Source organism: Gopherus flavomarginatus, chromosome 1 (assembly GCF_025201925.1).
Source record: "Gopherus flavomarginatus isolate rGopFla2 chromosome 1, rGopFla2.mat.asm, whole genome shotgun sequence".
Classification (NCBI taxonomy): Eukaryota; Metazoa; Chordata; order Testudines; family Testudinidae; genus Gopherus; species Gopherus flavomarginatus.
The window spans coordinates 200,594,995-200,613,174 of NC_066617.1; the positions used below are offsets into that span (position 1 = coordinate 200,594,995).

At 41.8% G+C, this 18,180-nt stretch overlaps 1 protein-coding gene across 1 annotated transcript in view; it reads right to left on the reverse strand.

Moving 5' to 3' along the window:
* Positions 1-18,180, reverse strand: part of TIAM1 (TIAM Rac1 associated GEF 1) — a 261,857-nt gene that overhangs the window by 185,037 nt on the left and 58,640 nt on the right. The window contains 1 exon segment of the mRNA XM_050937175.1: positions 6,257-6,453. The gene's annotated coding sequence lies outside the window, so the exon portion shown is untranslated.

Here is an 18,180-nt window from a genome sequence, read left to right on the forward strand (position 1 = left end):
TCAAGTCCTGCTAGAAACAGCCATGCAAATGAACAGTAGAAAGAGAAATCAGTGTAACAAAATAAAATACTGGTTTTGTTTTACTTCCATTTTGGTGCCTAGTCCCCTCAAATCCTACTGAAATGAATGTATTAAGAATATTTCAACTCAATTTTTTTTGTAATTGTGCATCTTGTAAGACATGCTCCATTTCACAACAGCAATGCTTTGGGTTTTGTTGCTCCTTTTCACTCCCACTTTCCTCCTGTTTGCATGGCACCCTTGTAGGACTGGATTGCATTTTTACACTGCCATGTGTAAGCGGTAGGGCTTGCACGGAAGGAACCACACCTCAGAGCATCTGATTCCTTCCTTAATTCTTCCTCAGTACTGGCTCTTTCAAGCAGATTACAACACACATGCAGGGCTGGTCTACATAGGAAACTTACATCAGCATACCTACGTGTCTCAGGGGCATGAAAAATCCACACCCCCAAGTCACATAACTAAGCCAACCTATACCATGGTGTAGACAGCGCTAGGTTGATGAAAATTCTTCCATCAACCCAGCTACGATTTCTTAGGGAGGTGGTGGATTATCTGTGCTGATGGGAGAACCCTTCCTGTCAGTATAGGTGGTGTCTACACTGAAGCACTAGAGCCGCAACTGCACTGCTGTACCAATTTAAGTGTAGTCATACCCGTATCCTCCCACTCCCTAAGCTACTCTAGACAGTACACTGGGAGTTAAGCCAAGATCTCATTATGTGACTGCTGTTCACCCCACTGTGGTAGGGAGAATAGGAGCTATGTAGCGTCTTTTTACCCTTTCACACCCAAGATCTAGGCAGACTGCACAGAGGCGTGGAAGGGAGAGTCTCCGTCCTCCTAATATACCTGCACAGCCATGTAGGCCAGGTTGCCGTCAACGAATGTGCTGCAGTATGTTCATTTAGTCAGGAATTCTGTCTTCATATCTATCGGTAAAGTACCTAGGATAATGCTGGCCCTTCATTAACAATAGGCACCCAGCACTACACAGAAGGTGCTCGGGATTGTACCCCTAAGGGGATACAGGAGTTAGCTGTTATTTATCTCAAATCATGTGTTTCCAGAGTGTGGATCTGCACACTACAACCTGCCCACAGCTGGACCTTCGCATTGGGCATGCAGTTATGGCACCAAAAGAAATTTTTTAAAAAGTGTCCCAGTTAGGGTGACCAGATGTCTTGATTTTACAGGTCTGATATCTGGGGCTTTGTCTTATATAGGTACCTTTACCCCACACTCCCGTTCTGATTTTTCACACTTGCTGTCTGGTCACCCTAGTGATGCATCTGAAGAAGTGAGGTTTTTTACCCACAAGAGCTTATGCCCAAATAAATCTGTTAGTTTTTAAGGTGCCACTGGCCTCCTCGTTATTTTTGTGAATACAGACTAACACGGCTACCCCGCTAATACTTGAAAGAATCTAGCTGTATTCCCAAGAAGAGAAGTATTTGTAATATTCCTTGAAGAAACTGTAATCACAATGATTATCATTAGGACAATTAACAGTCACTTAAGTGTTATACATATTCATTACCATCCTCTTTTACACAGATGGTATATACTGCATATAGTAATGATGCCATAGCAGAAATCAAAATTACAGACAGCTTTTGACTCCTTACAGAATTTTTTCCAAAACAACTTGTTCTGAATTCAGTAATAAATGTTATATTGTTTGGAACTAAAAGCAGATGATGTATACAGTCAAACTTCCGAAAACTGAACACATATGGCAGGATTGCCCTGGAGAATGAACTATTAGAATTTTAACTATTTAACTTAATGCAAATTTTCCATCTGATTATCATTTTTCTACAACATGTATAAAAGTGAATCAAAGTATGACATTTCATTATGTTATTAGTGGCTTCTCTTGTTTTTTACATTAACCAACAATCTATAACTACTGATCCAGAAATACATACCTCTGTGATATCATCATTTTTAATCTACATACAAAATTGTGTTTACAGTAACTCCTCACCTAAAGTCGTCCCGGTTAACGCTGTTTCGTTGTTACATTGCTGATCAATTAGGGAAGATGCTCATTTAAAGTTGCGCAATGCTCCCTTACAACATTGTTTAGCAGCCGCCTGCTTTGTCCACTGCTTGCAGGAAGAGCAGCCCGGTGAAACTAGCTGGTGGGGGGACTGTAACCAGGGTGGACCGGCAGTCCCCCTATCAACTCTCCCCTCCCTTATGTTCCCTATGCAGCAGCTGCCCAGCAGGCTATCAGTTACAGCTGTCCCCCCCTCCACTGCCATGCGCTGCTCCTGCCCTCTGCCTTGGAGCTGCTCCCTGAGACGCCTGCTTGCTGGGGGGTGGAGGAGGAGGAGCAATGGGGGCTAATGTCAGGGTGTGTGTATATAGTCTTTTGTCATTTACATTAATTCTCATGGGGAAATTGGATTCACTTAACATCGTTTTGCTTCAAGTCACATTTTTCAGGAACATAACTACAACATTAAGTGAGGAGTTACTGTACTTCTTTGGAGGTCATCCCTCTGTTTAGGAGGGAGGGACATATAGAGAATTTTATGTTACATAAGAACAATTTTAGCCAGGCGGGCAAAGCCAGGAGTAAACAAATTTCATGCTTCAAGGTTCAATCTGACCACAAGTCAGGAAGGAAACCTTAAACCATGTAGAGTATTGCACATTTTTTCCCTTCCTCTACACATAACAAGTAGTGATCATTGCTGAGTGTAGGATTTCAGCCTCAAAGGAGCAATGATATGATCCATAACGGAAAATTGTATATTTCTATGTTTTAGATACACCAAGGAAGGCACAGATTTATTGTTTCCTTGTATCACCTGAAGACTACTCAGTGGTCAGCGTGAAATGAGTTAGTGGTCTCAGGGTTTGATGCAAAGCCCACTGAAGTCAATGGAGAGACGCATACTGATTTCAGATGGCTTTGGATTAGGTTCTTAATGCAGTTCCTGCTTGGCAGTTCTCTAAATAAGGAAATCCACCCGCACAATTGGCACCAGCTGATGCTATTATCAGCCATATCAGTAAAGCACACAGAGATTGAACTACATGTCATGCATCCGACAAAGTGGGTATTCACCCACGAAAGCTCATGCTCCAATACGTTTGTTAGTCTATAAGGTGCCACAGAACTCTTTGCCGCTTTTACAGATCCAGACTAACACGGCTACCCCTCTGAGAGATTGAACTGTCCTTTTAGGCTAGGCCTACCATCGGAAACACATTATGTTACAAAATGTTTTGGCCACATTTAACATGTTAAATAAAACTTGTAGACATACCCTGAGATGTGGTAGGTAACACTACAGGATTATTCCGATTTTACATAAACCGGTTTTGTAAAACAGACTGTATAAAGTCGAGTGCACGCGGCCACACTAAGCACATTAATTCGGTGGTGTGCGTCCATGGTCCGAGGCTAGCGTCGATTTCTGGAGCGTTGCACTGTGGGTAGCTATTCCGTAGCTATTCCCATAGTTCCCACAGACTCCTCCGCCCATTGGAATTCTAGGTTGAGACCCCAATGCATGATGGTGCAAAAACAGTGTCGCAGGTGATTTTGGGTAAATGTCGTCACTCATTCCTTCCTCCGTGAAAGCAACGGCAGACAATCATTTTGCGCCCTTTTTCCCTGGATTGCTCTGGCAGACACCATAGCACGGCAACCATGGAGCCCGTTCAGCATTATTTTTACTGTCACCATATGTCTACTGGATGTTGCTAACAGAGGCGGTACTGCAGCGCTACACAGCAGCATTCATTTGCCTTTGCAAGATAGCAGAGACAGTTATCAGTTGTTCTGTACCGTCTGCAATGCCATTGTAAATTGGCACTGAGATGACGGTTATCAGTCGTTCTGTACCATCTGCTGTTGACATGGGTGCCCCTGGCTGAGGTCGGCTGGGGGTGCAAAGACAAAAATGGGAATGACTCCCCAAGTCAATCTCTCCTTTACGGTATCTAAAAATAGTCAGTCCTGCCTAGAATATGGGGCAAGCGTACTAGAGAACCAGTGTACCAGAGAGCACAGCCGCTCCGTGTCAGATCCCGCAGAAATGATGAGCTACATGCCATTCTAGGGAGTGCCACTGCAACAACCCTACCCGTTGCTTCCCTGCTCTCCCAACCCTCCTGGGCTACTGTTGCAGTGTTCCCCCATTTGTGTGATGAAGTAATAATGAATGCAGGAATAAGAAACACTGACTTGCTAGTGAGATAAAATGAGTGGGAGGCAGCCTCCAGCTGCTATGATAGTCCAGGCAGTACAGAATCTTTTCTTTACACATGAAAGGGAGGGGGCTGATGGAGCTAAGCCCCCAGTTGCTATGATGAAGACGGTTACCAGCCGTTCTGTACCATCGACTGGGAATGACCGGGAGTCATTCCTATTTTTACCCAGGCGCCCCTGGCCAACCTCACCTGAGGCCAGCCAGGAGCACTCACGGGCTGATGATGACGACGGATAGCAGTCATATTGTACCGTCTGCCACCGGGGAGGAGAGGAGAGAGGACACTTCTGTTCACTGCCGCAGCATCGCATCTACCAGCAGCATGCAGTAGACATACAGTGACATTAAAAAGAGTCAAGAAACTATTTTTTCCCCTTTTCTTTCGTGTGTGTGTCTGTGTCTGTGTCTGTGTCTGTGTCTAAATTAACGAGCTATACCCTGAACCACCCCGCAAAATGTGTTTGACCCTACAGGCACTGGGAGCTCAGCCAAGAATGCAAATACTTTTCGGAGACTGCTGGGGACTGTGGAATAGCTAGAGTCCTCAGTACCCCCTCCCTCCCTCCATGAGCGTCCATTTGATTCTTTGGCTTTCCATTATGCTTGTCACACAGCACTGTGCTGTGGACTCTGTATCATAGCCTGGAGATTTTTTCAAATGCTTTGCCATTTCGTCTTCTGTAACGGAGCTCTGATAGAACAGATTTGTCTCCCCATACAGCGATCAGATCCAGTATCTCCTGTATGGTCCATGCAGGAGCTCTTTTTGGATTTGGGACTGCATCGCCACCCGTGCTGATCAGAGCTCCAAGCTGGGCAAACAGGAAATTAAATTCAAAAGTTCGCGGGGCTTTTCCTGTTTACCTGGCCAATGCATCTGAGTTCAGATTGCTGTCCAGAGCGGTCACACTGGTGCACTGTGGGATACTGCCTGGAGGCCAATACCGTCGATTTGCGGTCACACTAACCCTAATCCGATATGGTAATACCGATTTCAGCGCTACTCCTCTCGTCGGGGAGGAGTACAGAAACCGGTTTAAAGAGCCCTTTGTAATCGATATAAAGGGCCTCGTTGTGTGGACGGGTGCAGCGTTAAATCAGTTAAACGCTGCTAAAATTGGTTTAAATGCGTAGTGTAGACCAGGCCTCAGTAAGATTTTTTTAAAACAGGACTATTCTTGTCCATGCTAAGGGCAAAATCATGTTTAAACATAATGCTAGTTGATGCATTTTCTCAGTGCAAACAAGCCCTTGCTGCAGGATAAAGTGTCTTACCAAAAACAGGAGTTATGGCATATAGGTAAGATACCGTGGGGAAGCTTGCATTGCGCACACTGAATACATTCTGGAGATAAAAAAAGAAAGAACTTTAAATTTCTAGTGCTTTCACTGTCACATCTTTTATAACAACTTTTTTTTTAATGAAAATTATGGCATATTCTAATTTTAATTAAATTGGTCACCTTTTCACTACAGGGCTGAAAACTACTCCTGTGGTAGGAAGTTATAAATAAATCAACTTATGATGTGATGCCAGATCATTTAAAAGACGTTTGCTTAAATTTATTAGTTATATTACAAGGAAAAACAATCCAAGGAAAAGTACTGTAAAAGTATCTAAACTCCAAGGAGGGAAAGGAACTGTTAAAGTGGAACAGAAGGACATAACTGAGATGAAATCAACAGAGGAAAATTTAGGCTGAATATTAGGAGAAAAAAATAACAGTGAAATCTATTAGACTATGAAATAGCTTCCAAAGGAAAGCAATTAAAATCAACTGTAAAGGGAAATGCTGCAATGCCAAAGGATGAATTTGTGACCTAATAAGTCTTTTGCAGCTCTTATTTCTGGAGCTCTATGAAAAGGAAAGACTTGGGGGGTTTTTAAATGGAGAGATGGGGAAGAGACAATGGCCACACACGAAAGATACCTTAAATAGTCTCTAAAAACCAAAGTCTGTTAATAGGCACAAAATGAACATAATGAAGACCATACATACCTATTCTGCACGAAAGGAAAGACCTTAACTGATCATCCTGTCTTGCAATCATATAGTATGCTGCTCCAGGTCACAGATGCAGAAGGTCCAACAGCAACAATTATGTAGATAACATCAAATACAGCATAGCTTATCAAGGCAATACATGTCTCTCAAGATCAGGTGCTCATCAAGCAGATGACTGTTCAGACAGGAAGCTGTAAATGAAATCATACACATGGATACACAGCAAAAACATTTTGGCTTCACAAGCATTTTTTTTTTTTTTAATATGTAAGCATCGGAGGAATCTCTCTTAAGCCTCAAACAACCATACACTATTCACAGAATCAATTTTACTTACAGTTCAGTAAACCTTATTTTATTCAATTATTTGAAAGAAACTGTAGGCTTTAACTTATCAGAGAGGCTGCAGTGTAACATCCTGGGGTTCAAAGATGCTCTGCCACATTTCAAGATTTTTGGCAATGAATTTGGGCTATTATTAGAAATATCTGGTTGCTAGGGAAGACTCTTGTAATGACACACACTACCCACGAAGCAGAATTTGCTTTGCAAATCAGAAGGGAAAAAATCAAGATGGGGAAGGATCATAAAGGTATCCATCATAAGGATAGTTACATAAGATGAATACAGACACATTTCGGTTGTTTCAACTGTAGGTATGGTGTATGATACCGAAGCATGCACACTTCAGCGTATGCAAAATTAGTATCTAAATCAGGAGCCATGAAATAAATAGATCAGGGATCTAAATTAAAAGGCAGGAAAGGTGCATTTTTAATATATAAAGAAAATTGCTAGTTTCACTAAAAGAAAAAAAAGAGAAATATTACATAATACAGAAAATTATTTAGGACTTGACTCAACAACCAGATGAGCCTTTATGCAAAGTATGCAGGCGTGTTTTAACTCAGTGTGCCTTCATCGAAGTACATATCCAGGCCTAATCCCCATGGAATTAGAATGCCTCACAAATATTAATGCATATATCCACACACCAATCCCCCATGCTAGTAAACTTATCTTACAGAAGAAAGTAACAGACACAGAAACATTAAGTGACTTGCCCAAAATCACACAGGAAGTTCGTTGCAGAGCTAGGAAGTGATATCACATGTTCGAAATCTCAGTCCAATCCCCTAACCATAAGAGCATGTTCCCTGCTTGTAGTCCCCTGGGAGCTCCATATAAGGCACCCTTCTGGGAATTACCATTCTATAATTAACATTTTAAGGTATCAATTTACACACACCCATTTACACATCTGGAAGTTGTGTTTATTTCATAGAGAAATCACAATTTTCTTTAAATTTTTTCCCCAATTACCGAACTTTCATCTAAAAATTTGCTTTCTGAGAGAGATAATAGAACAAAGATGGTGAAGAAAGCCTAGAAGAGTAACTTCTGATGTGGTTTTGTCCTATTTGTCCTACTGCACTAAAAAAGTCTATTGATGCTATTAATACTTCAAAAAAAATTCACCAGCTTCAGCCAAAGCAAAAGGTACAGTAGTACTATGGGTCTTTCAGTGTCATTTCTTCCAGTCAGCATTGTATCTAAGAAAAAAGGATAATAAGAAAGCATGCATATCAAATTTAGTAAACTGTCAAGCTATTCTTTGTATGAATGCTTTGCATGGCATAAAGAAGATGCTGTAATTAAAAGAATAGCTCCCTTCTGACTGAGAAAGTTTAATTATGCTTTCAGCTGTTGGGAATGAGAGACTCTGATGACAGAGATGCTTTTCCATAGTCACATGAATTACGCCTACACCTCTACCCCGATATAACACACCCCAATATAAACACAAATTTGTATATCGTGTGGTAAAGCAGCACTCCGGGGGGTGGGGCTGCGCACTCCAGTGGATCAAAGCAAGTTCGATATAACGCGGTTTCACCTAAAACGTGGTAAGATTTTTTGGCTCCCGAGGATAGTGTTATATCGGGGTAGAGGTGTAAGAAGATTTAATGAAACTTAAGCAGATTCATCAGTAATAAATAATGTCACTAAAATAAGTGTTCAAAAAACCTTAAACTTAAGTATAATAATAAGAAAAGTATATATTATGAAATAAAAAGTTTCAATCCAAGCGAGAATCTAATGTTGCAGAGATCACAAATAGGGTGAAATGCATTCAACAAAGAAATTTACTGGCATCAGCTGGCTACATTCCTGGCAATCCCAGCAGAGGAGTACGGAGACTGAACTACTGCTGTCACAGATGAGGGTGATTAACACTGGTCAGACTGGAAGCCCACATTGCTTACATGAGCCCTCTCGCAAAGTAATCTCTCTCAATTGCTTCAGTCTCTTTCCCCGGCCCAATGACTACCCATTGTCATTTATAGCATTTATTTTGACATTACCAAAACATTTTGATTAGTTTCAACTAAAAATTTTCTTCAGCTTTTCAATTCACTGAAAAAATCCAAAAAAAAAAGTATCATTAAACCAAAAAAATCCATCATTCACCTACCTCTACTTAGGAGCTGCTTTCATTGAGACTTAGGCACTTATGAGCCCACACATCATTTGCAGGATGGCAGTTCTAACTTATTCTTTTAAATCAATTTGTTCTATTAAAATTTGAAGTAATATCTCAAATTTAGGGGGAGAGAGACCAGTTTGGTCTTATGACAACAGAATACACCAGTGACGCATTTTAGGATGCGGCCCAGTCTAGCGCAGTGTTTTTCAAAGTTCAGGTCGCAGCATTTAAGGCACCGGGTTGCTCCGGTCAGCACCACCAACCGGGATGTTAAAAGTCCAGTTGACGGTGCTGCCCAGCTAAGGCAGGCTACTGCCCACCTGTTTCGACACCACGTTGCACCCCAGAAGCAGCCAGCCATGAGTCCAGCTTCTAGGCAGGGGGGCTATGGGGCTCTATGCACTTCCCCCACCTCGAGCTCTGGCTCCGCACTCCTATTGGCCGGGACCCTGCACCCCAACCTCCTCATTCTTGCCCCCTCCCACCCTGCAACCCAGCTCAGAGCCCTGACACCCTTCCGTACCCCAACTCCCTGTCCCAGCCCTGAGCCCCCCCAAACTGAGTGAATCCTGAACCCCTAGCCCCTCATCCCTGCCCACCCAAGCCTGCACCCCAGCTCAGAGCCTGACCCCCCTCCTGTACCCCAATTCCCTGCCCCAGCCCAGAGCTCCCTCCCACATCCTGAATCCCTCATTCCCAGCCCCACCCTGCAGCCCTCACCCTCGCACCTCAACCCTCTGCCACAGCCCTGAGCCCCTCCCACACCCCAAACCCCTTATCCCCAGCTCTGTTGGATCGCAGGCAACAATTTTCCTCCAGAAAAAAAAAGTTTGAAAACCACTGGTCTAGTGGATAAAGGTACTTGCCTTCCCCCCATGTGAAATATTTTTGATCACCCACATAGTTCTCCAGACTTTTGACAATTACTCTAATTTAAAAGCAGCATTAATCTATGTAAACAAGACCCTAACAACAATTACAATACCAGCCTGAGAAATAAGAAATACAGGTTTCATCTCTAACTTCACAGCTTTAACTCTGGGAGGAAAGAAATAACCACAGAAGCTATCAATGCTCAGCATGAACAGACCTCTTCATTTTGTTACTTTTGGTCATTAGAGTAATTACACACTTCAAAACAGCAACTTAATCCAGCAACACAGAGAAAGGATAACAAGCAAGCCAACCTTGTTCAGTTGCATGAAAAACAAAAAAGCAACTGTAGAAATACTCTAGTATTACTCAAAGCTTTGGGTCAGAGTCTGCCACTCCTACTCTGGTAGTGCTTTACTCCACAATCAGCTCTATTGACAATAGTGCTCCTTATCACTTACAGAGCTGCTTGTAGCATAAGGCACCATGTGAGTAAGAGTGGCAGGATAATGAAGCTACTCACAGAGTAAGTAAAAAACAGCAGAATCTGGCACTCTGTTTGCAAACAATGGCCTGAACCCTACAATGAGCTCTGTGGGTTGACCCCAACACTAGAACAGACCCCCATTAACTTCAGTCTGCGTGCCTAGATGCTGACCCTGCAATAACCTTCTGTCACTGTGCTTTAATTTTTTCATCAACAGCCATTAAATTAACCTGCATCTTTAAGTTTGTCAACTTTACTGCAGTTTTCCAAGGAAGCTCAGATTTCATATTGCAAACCCAATACTGAAATCCTTAGAGAAGCTCAGTAAGCTCCTTTTGTAATTTTTGGTTTTACTTAACAAAATATATTCCTCTAAATTACCCCTAAAAACCACCATATGAAATTTAACATACATCAAAAAATACACATTTTATAATAAAAATCCAGCTAGTTATATAATTCGTATGTCAGACTGATCAGAATTACACAAATTTGTACAGATTGCAAGTGACAAGCTACACCAGTGGGGTGCAAACATTACAAAGGGAAACAACAGTCTCTGTTAAATCCTGATCTCCAGGTACCCAGGGCTCCTTGATTCAGAGACAGGGCCGCCCAGAGGATTCAGGAGGCCTGGGGCAAAGCAGGGGAGCGGACATAAAAAAAGGTGCCATCCGCTGCGGCGCTTGTACTCACCAGGCAGCGCTCCGAGTCTGCGGTGGGTCCTTCACTCAACTCCGTGTCTTCGACAGCAGTGAAGGACCCGCAGCCGAAGACCTGGAGCAAGTAAAGGGCCCGCTGCCGAAGTGCCACCGAAGACCCGGACCGCCACTGAGTTAATAGCCAGGGAAGGGATTCTCGGCCAGGGCTCGCAGGGCCCCTGTGGGGCCCAGGGCAAATTGCCCCACTTGCCCCCCCCGCCTCCTGGGTGGCCCTATTCAGAGAAGCCAGAAGGCCAGAAATCCCTGTTTCATGTTACCTCAAATAAAATTTCATTAACTGTGAAATTTCATAAAAATCAACCCAAATCTCAGGCTAAGAGTTTGTATGACCCATGTTGAAGATAAGCTACTCTACTAAAATGAAACAATAATTTATTGACCAATTTCAATGTATTCTATGAGACTGAACTGAAACCTGAAACTTGTATTGGCTGTTCCCTGACCACATAACACTGTTCCTACTACAGCTTTGCTCAAGCACAAACAACAATAGTAAAATTATTCATTAGCTAATATTTGGAAACTTTCTGTTACACTAATCATTGCACTAAATTTAAATGCTGGGCCTGGAGTTTCCACAATATTGCAGTCAATCAAATGTAACAAATCATTGTTTTCTGACAAGGACATCTATTCAGTTGCAACAGTGTGTATCTGGTAGCACAGGCAGTTTAGAAGTGGAAAATATTAGGACTGAGGGATTCATTGCTACAATATAAATTTCATAGCTTTATTTTGTATTAACTGCTTCTTGGTCAGTAAGACCTGAAAAACCACTCACTCATGGCAAAGGGGAAGCTTTCCCTGGAGAGAGGAAGGAACATGCCATCCGTTTCTGCAGAACTTCAGCTTTCATTTAAAATAATGAAGCTTCTACCTTGGAAACATTCCAAATGCCAAGCGAGGCACCAACGTCTTTCCAGATTCTGCAGACAGACAGCTCAAGTGCCTCTGTTGCTGCTCACAGCTGCATTCTGCTACCAAGCAGCAACAAGGAGGAGTTAATAAGGTTGAGGGAAGCATACAGCTACTATTCAGAACCCTGTGGACACCAGAAAAATTCTCAAAAATGTCATCTTTATATAGCTTGAGAAAGCTGCAAGCCTAGAGTTATTCATTGGGAGGATGCTTCTAACACCCACCCTTCCCTCTGCCTCCCAAAATATGGAGACTGTGAATAGGGAGAGGGTTAATGTACTGAAGACCTGTTTCCTCTCCTCTTCCCATACCCAAATGCCAAAACCTTGAATGAAGGCAAAAGACTTTATAGGGGGCAGGTAGGAAAATATAAAAAGTTCCTTTACCCTTCCTGCAGTTAAAGTGAGAGGGTCATATTTATTAGACACTTGCTAATCAAATACTAATATGAAAGATACAGGGTCCAGGGACAGCAACCAAAAGGAATCTCAGCATCATTCCCCTTCTGGCATTGGCATGGGAGGAGCAGGAGACCTATGCTTCTCACCAAAGAATTGTCCCTGAACCTTGGTGGTGGGTCCATCCTCATCTTTTGTAGCTTTAGATCTCCATCTATTAGTGAGATCTGGCAGATTTTTCAAGACTGGCTAGTGAAGGCATTTGTAAATGCCCCAAATAATTCTTTAGATGAAGGCACATCTGCTTCATAAGGTAAAAAGGAAAGCAACAGTTTTGCTATCAAAATAAAGTGCCATGTCCCAGTTTTGCAGACCCACACAGAGTGGGTTTATTTCCTACACACTTTAGTAATGCTATACCACAAAAAATGAGAAAATTCAGTCTCCTACTCTGTCAGTCTCTCTACTACGGTCATCACTACATGGGTCTCAGAACAGTGGCTAATCTTACATGCCATATGTGCTGCAAAAGCTAAATACTCTAGGCAAGGTGGGGATGAAGTAGCACACAATGAATTTCCTCAGCATTGTTTATTTTAAATCTAACTCTTTGCATGATGTTATGTACTCAATGGATTTTACATATTACATTTTCTAACATGCCATAATCCCTATTGAATGTAGGTTTCCACTTTGATCGGAAATACATGACCACATGGGGATAGGCTCCCACAAAGTTGCAAAGAACCACCTAGATTTTTTCAGAAAACTCAGAAAGCAAACATGTATTTTGTGTACTCTGCAGGAAGTCCTCTCTTCTCTCAATGCTGATTTTCAGGGAGAGTATGGTGGTTTGGGAGAGTAAGGGTTTGATAGAACTGATTATACCAAGACACAGTGCAAACACATACTCTGAATTCTTCTTCATGTAGCGCTGCTAGTGCACCTCAACCCTGACCAGCGATATTCCTATGATTAGCCTCTCATGAGGAGAGAAGGCCTGTTGTGATGAATCATGCAATGATTCTGTGATGAGCACAAGAGACTAGGAGGAAACCAAGTCCAGTTTTACTCAGATAACGAGAGGTACACAGCTAATGCATTAAATTAAATGTGCCACTGAGTCTGTTGGTGCTTCTGGTAGATTTTGCTTCGGGAAAAGAGCGAAGCACACAAATATAGTGCTGACAGGGGCAACCTTCAGTGTAGGTCTGGCATTTGCTTGTTTTATGTAACCATGTTATTGTCGGTTATGTTTGTTACTCTACTATGAAGGAGCACTTACCCTGGACACTGCAAGAAGATGCTTTTACTAAGATACAGAGCACACTTTTAAAGGAAGAACTTCTTCACTATAAAATGCAAACATCTGTATTTCTTGCAATGTTGTTAAATACTGATATATTTTCCAACAGCCAGATATATCTTGTTTGATACCGTTCACCATACTACCTGCTTTGAAAATTCTCCCTTTGTTTTAAAAACAAAAAGCAAAGGGAAAAGAAGAGTCAAACTGATTCTTTTGTGCTACTATTGTACAATTCTGTGAGAAATGCCACTGACTGGTATGATTTCATGGGAGCCTCTCCAGGAGAAAGCAGCCTCTCAGGCTGTCAGCCCATGTAAACTCCCCAAGCTATTAAGGCTTGGAGGTTGGTGTCAGTTCTGAAGGGCTACTGGGTAGTTGCTAAGTGAACAAGTAGTCTGGTTAGGCAGCCACCTACAATTGCCTTCTCTACCAATGTATCAAAGAACTAAAACCATGGGGAAATCTCATATCAAAAGCTATCTCACCGCATCCCTCATTATCATCCTGACATGGCATCCCAGAGCAGGAGCTTACCCAGCCTAACTGAATGCCCACCAGTTAGGGAAGATTTTTGCACAGGCTGCAGTTGCCCAAACACATCACAACCTGAACACTTTTCTTCTGTCAATCAGGGAGAAGCAAGGGGCCCACTGATTCATCCTCTTCTTAAGGGTCAGAAAAATAGGACAGAAGATGTTTCACCGCTGACTTTCATTAATTTCTTTTTCAAAACATCCTCTAAAACAAAAGAAAAACTCTAAAAACATCCTGCCCTTGCAAATCTAGGCCATGAAAAAATTATAAACAATTAATCCTCACATTTGTTCTCATCATTCCAAAGATTCTCTGCCTTTGCGAGTACAATTAACCATTTTAGATGCATCACCTGGGGGAACTAGATAGTTCTCAAGAGACTGGCAACAGAACATGGACTTTTTTACATCACTGATTTAAATCTAGTCCCAACTGGTGATCAACAAGAATCACCACATCTGTAACCTTGCTGGCAGCTGCCCTAGAGAAGTCCAGATTGAAGAGGCGTTGGGGTCTGAGCCTGCAAGGCACCAAACATCCTCAACGAGAATAGAGAGTGCTCAGCACCTCTCCAGAGATGCTCAGCACCTTGAAAGATCAGCCCCATGAATGTTACTCTATCCTCTCGCCCTAGAGATGGATTCCATAGGTCAAAGTTGAAGCATAGCTGCAAGGTAGTGTGAGAAATATTGCAACTGCAAAGGGAAGCTCTCTTATGGCTTGTCTACATGGGATATTAGTGCACAGCAAGCTAGGGTGTGAATCTACAGGCCAAATAGCTTGTCACACAGCACAGGCCCCTTTAACAAGCCCTCAGTTAAAACAATAGACCACGATTATTTACACTCCAATCATTATTTACATCAGAAAAGGGTATGGCCATGCTTAGGAAGCCAATATATTTAACTTCCTAGCTGCATTTTGGACTGGTGATTCCAGATGAAAACAAAACAAAAACCATAGCCAAAACAAACCGCTCCACTAGGTGTTTTTCAGGAGGGCACCCCAGGGTGCAAGACTAAATATCAAGTCAGTTTTGACACTGGGAGGCCAGAGGGTGGGAATTACTGGGGTTTTGTTTAGAATGAAACAAAACAATACCTTCCATACCCCTGAAAAATAGGCATTTTTAATAGGGAGGTAAAATTTTTGGCCTGTTATACTTGATGATAACTATCAGCATGTTTGCCTTTTTATGGGGTCTTTATTATCATAGCACAAAAATGAGTATCTTCAAAGAAACTGAAGCAATAAACAGGAAATAACATCCTGGCTTTTTAAAGATAATGGCATCCTAGCTATATTGCCTCTGTAGATCACTTCCCTGCCATTGACTGCTTTAGTGGATAAATTCAAAGGCAATTTTAAATCTGTAAATGGCCTCGAATTTATTGGATCTGCAGCACTAGATCACCAACAAGCTTTGTGGACTCAATACATAAGCAAAATTCATTTTTGGTGTGATAAAATGTCCTTCCTCAATGTTAAATGTAGTACAGAACAAATGATAATTGTTTGCAACATGCTTTGGGACAGGAGATTCTGCTTGACATCTACTGGCAGTTGCTTGCTATTGTGCCAGAACTTTAACTCGGGTTAAGGTCTCTCATCTTAACCAAATTTCAGGAGAGATTCATCTCTGCGCTGGTAGAGAGCTATTCTTGGGCTGTTGAGGGCCACTTCTACCCCTGAAACAAGCTAGGGAAGACCTAAGAAAAGCTCTACCCTCTGCACCATTGCATTACCTTTTACGGATATTAGCACTGAGGCACAGGTATCTCCTCGCCATGCCCCTTGCCACACCTTCCTCCTCTGGCATACCCCCCGTTCTGCCTGCAGCCCTCACAAACATGCTCCTGATACGAGGGCAGGGAATAGCTGCAGAGGCAGGACAAAGGCAGCAGAACCTGCTCTGTACCTAGCTATAGCCTCCCACACCACTACGATTCACCAGGGTGTGGAGTGTTATGCCTGTCCTATACAACGCAAAGACTGATCCAGAGTTCCTAAGGTAACTGAGAACCTCTTTCTTCATAATCTCTTTGAGGTTACCAAAAGCAAATGAAAGTTTTGGATCCAAATAAGGGAACTACAATCCTACAGGTTCATGCAAACAATTTGGGCCAATATACATGCCAAAGGCTTTAGAGAATCATCAATTTCATAGCAAACAAAATATCACCTTCCTATTTCCTTCACCACCAATTAGCATTCAAATCTAAAACATCAAAAACTGACTCTTAATTACTGAAGTCAGCACCAATGACTCCAGTTATATTTCTACAGATTTCTGAAAATTGGATTCTCCATTACACATGCTGTATTTAAATTAGTTTCCTACTTCATTCCTAGCAATTATACTTTGACAAACCAAATTAAAATACAATTAAGATTTTTTTAAACCTACTTAAAACTGAAATGGAGCTTTAAGAACAAAACAATTTAAAACTACCTTCTAAATTTGAATTTAATTCCCCTTTACATCTTAAGACAGAAATTTCTTTAAAAGAATAAAAATGCACAAGGGGAAATTTTATTTGTTGAAATATACCACAGAAAGGCAACAAATGGCATTTTATTTTTATACTACAAGGTGTCAGTTTCTCACCAATCCAGATCAGAACCAAGTTGTGACTGTTTAATACTACATACATAGGTATAATGCCAGAAAGACTGTCAGCAGAAGGGAAGCACAGAAAAAAGCTTCCTGTCCCCTCCCTGGCTCCCTCCCAAACATACAAACTATTTTTCAACCCCTCAATAACAAGTGTCACAAAGGAACTTAGAAGTCAAGGGCCATGGGCTGCGTGTTTGTCACACATACACCTCCTGACCAAGCCACCAATAGCAGCTATGCAAACACCAAACACCAAGATAATCTGTATGGTGGGTCTATATGTATGCCACTGCCTCTCAGAATACAGTTTTATGATAATACTGCTTTTGCAGCATACATATGTTCCAATTTGAAGGCACTTCCATGAGAGATAGAATTTGGCTCTTAAAGTTCTGGATCATGATTATTACTTGAATATGACAGTAGAGACAAAAGCAGTAGTTTATCTGCATAAGGCTAAACAAGAATTAATCAATTCGTACAGAATATTCAGGAAAATCCTTTACATGTGCTTACTTCATGTCATATGAGTCAGTGGGGCATTATTTGACCTGTGATTTCTGCAGAATGGATACTATGGCACGTTATATAAAATACTAATCAGAAGAAAAGAAAGAAAAGAAAACTAGTGGATCCTAATCTCTCTGCCCTCTCTCTAAAATTAAAAAGCCTGAACCATAAATTGTCACCATGCAGGGCATATTGATAACCAAGAAGTTGTCAGGTGGCCACAATATATTCTACCAGTAGGAAGACCAGCATCTTCAGAAGGCAGCTAATCCAGATTCCCCCAAATTAGCAGCAGCAGGAGGCAACACTGACCAAATTAAAAAGCATACTTCAAACCTTTGAAGACTCAACACTCCTCGGTTGCTGAGGAAGGGATGGTTGTAATAAAGCAGTGTTAACAAATCTTGAAAATAATTCACCAGCTGCTTGCAAAAGAACAGGTGAAGTTATAATATGGTGCAAAGTCAACAGCAGAGAGCATCACTGCAGTGTGGCCTAGTGGATACATTGGACTGTGACTCAGGAGACCTAGATGCTATTCCTGATTCTGCCACTGGTCTGCTGGGTGAGCATCACCTTTGTTCCTCAGTTTTCCCAGCTGTAAAATGAGGATAAGGATACTCTGTCAAGCACTTTGAGATCCACTGATAAAAAGAGACAGGCATTATTATTAGTTTTTATCACAACGGCTAGAGTAACAGAATTGGATATTCATTATTAGAGATATAGGGTATAATTTTTATACAATTAAATACTATTTGTGTTGGAATATATTTAGCGTTAATTAAGAATCATAGATACAAACTAATGGGGACGAATTGGTACTGCAGTGTAAGGCAATAAAGTGCTCAGTGTGACAACTAGCTCTGGCAATACCGTGTTTGTGTTATGTTTATTTCAGTTATATTTTTCCTCTAGTCTTTCCTGAGTATCCGTTACTCAGTACTGGTTGATAGGTTTTATGTTCACATATAAGGGCTGGTCCACACTACGGGGGGGAAAATCGATCTGAGATACGCAACTTCAGCTACGTGAATAACATAGCTGAAGTCGAATATCTAA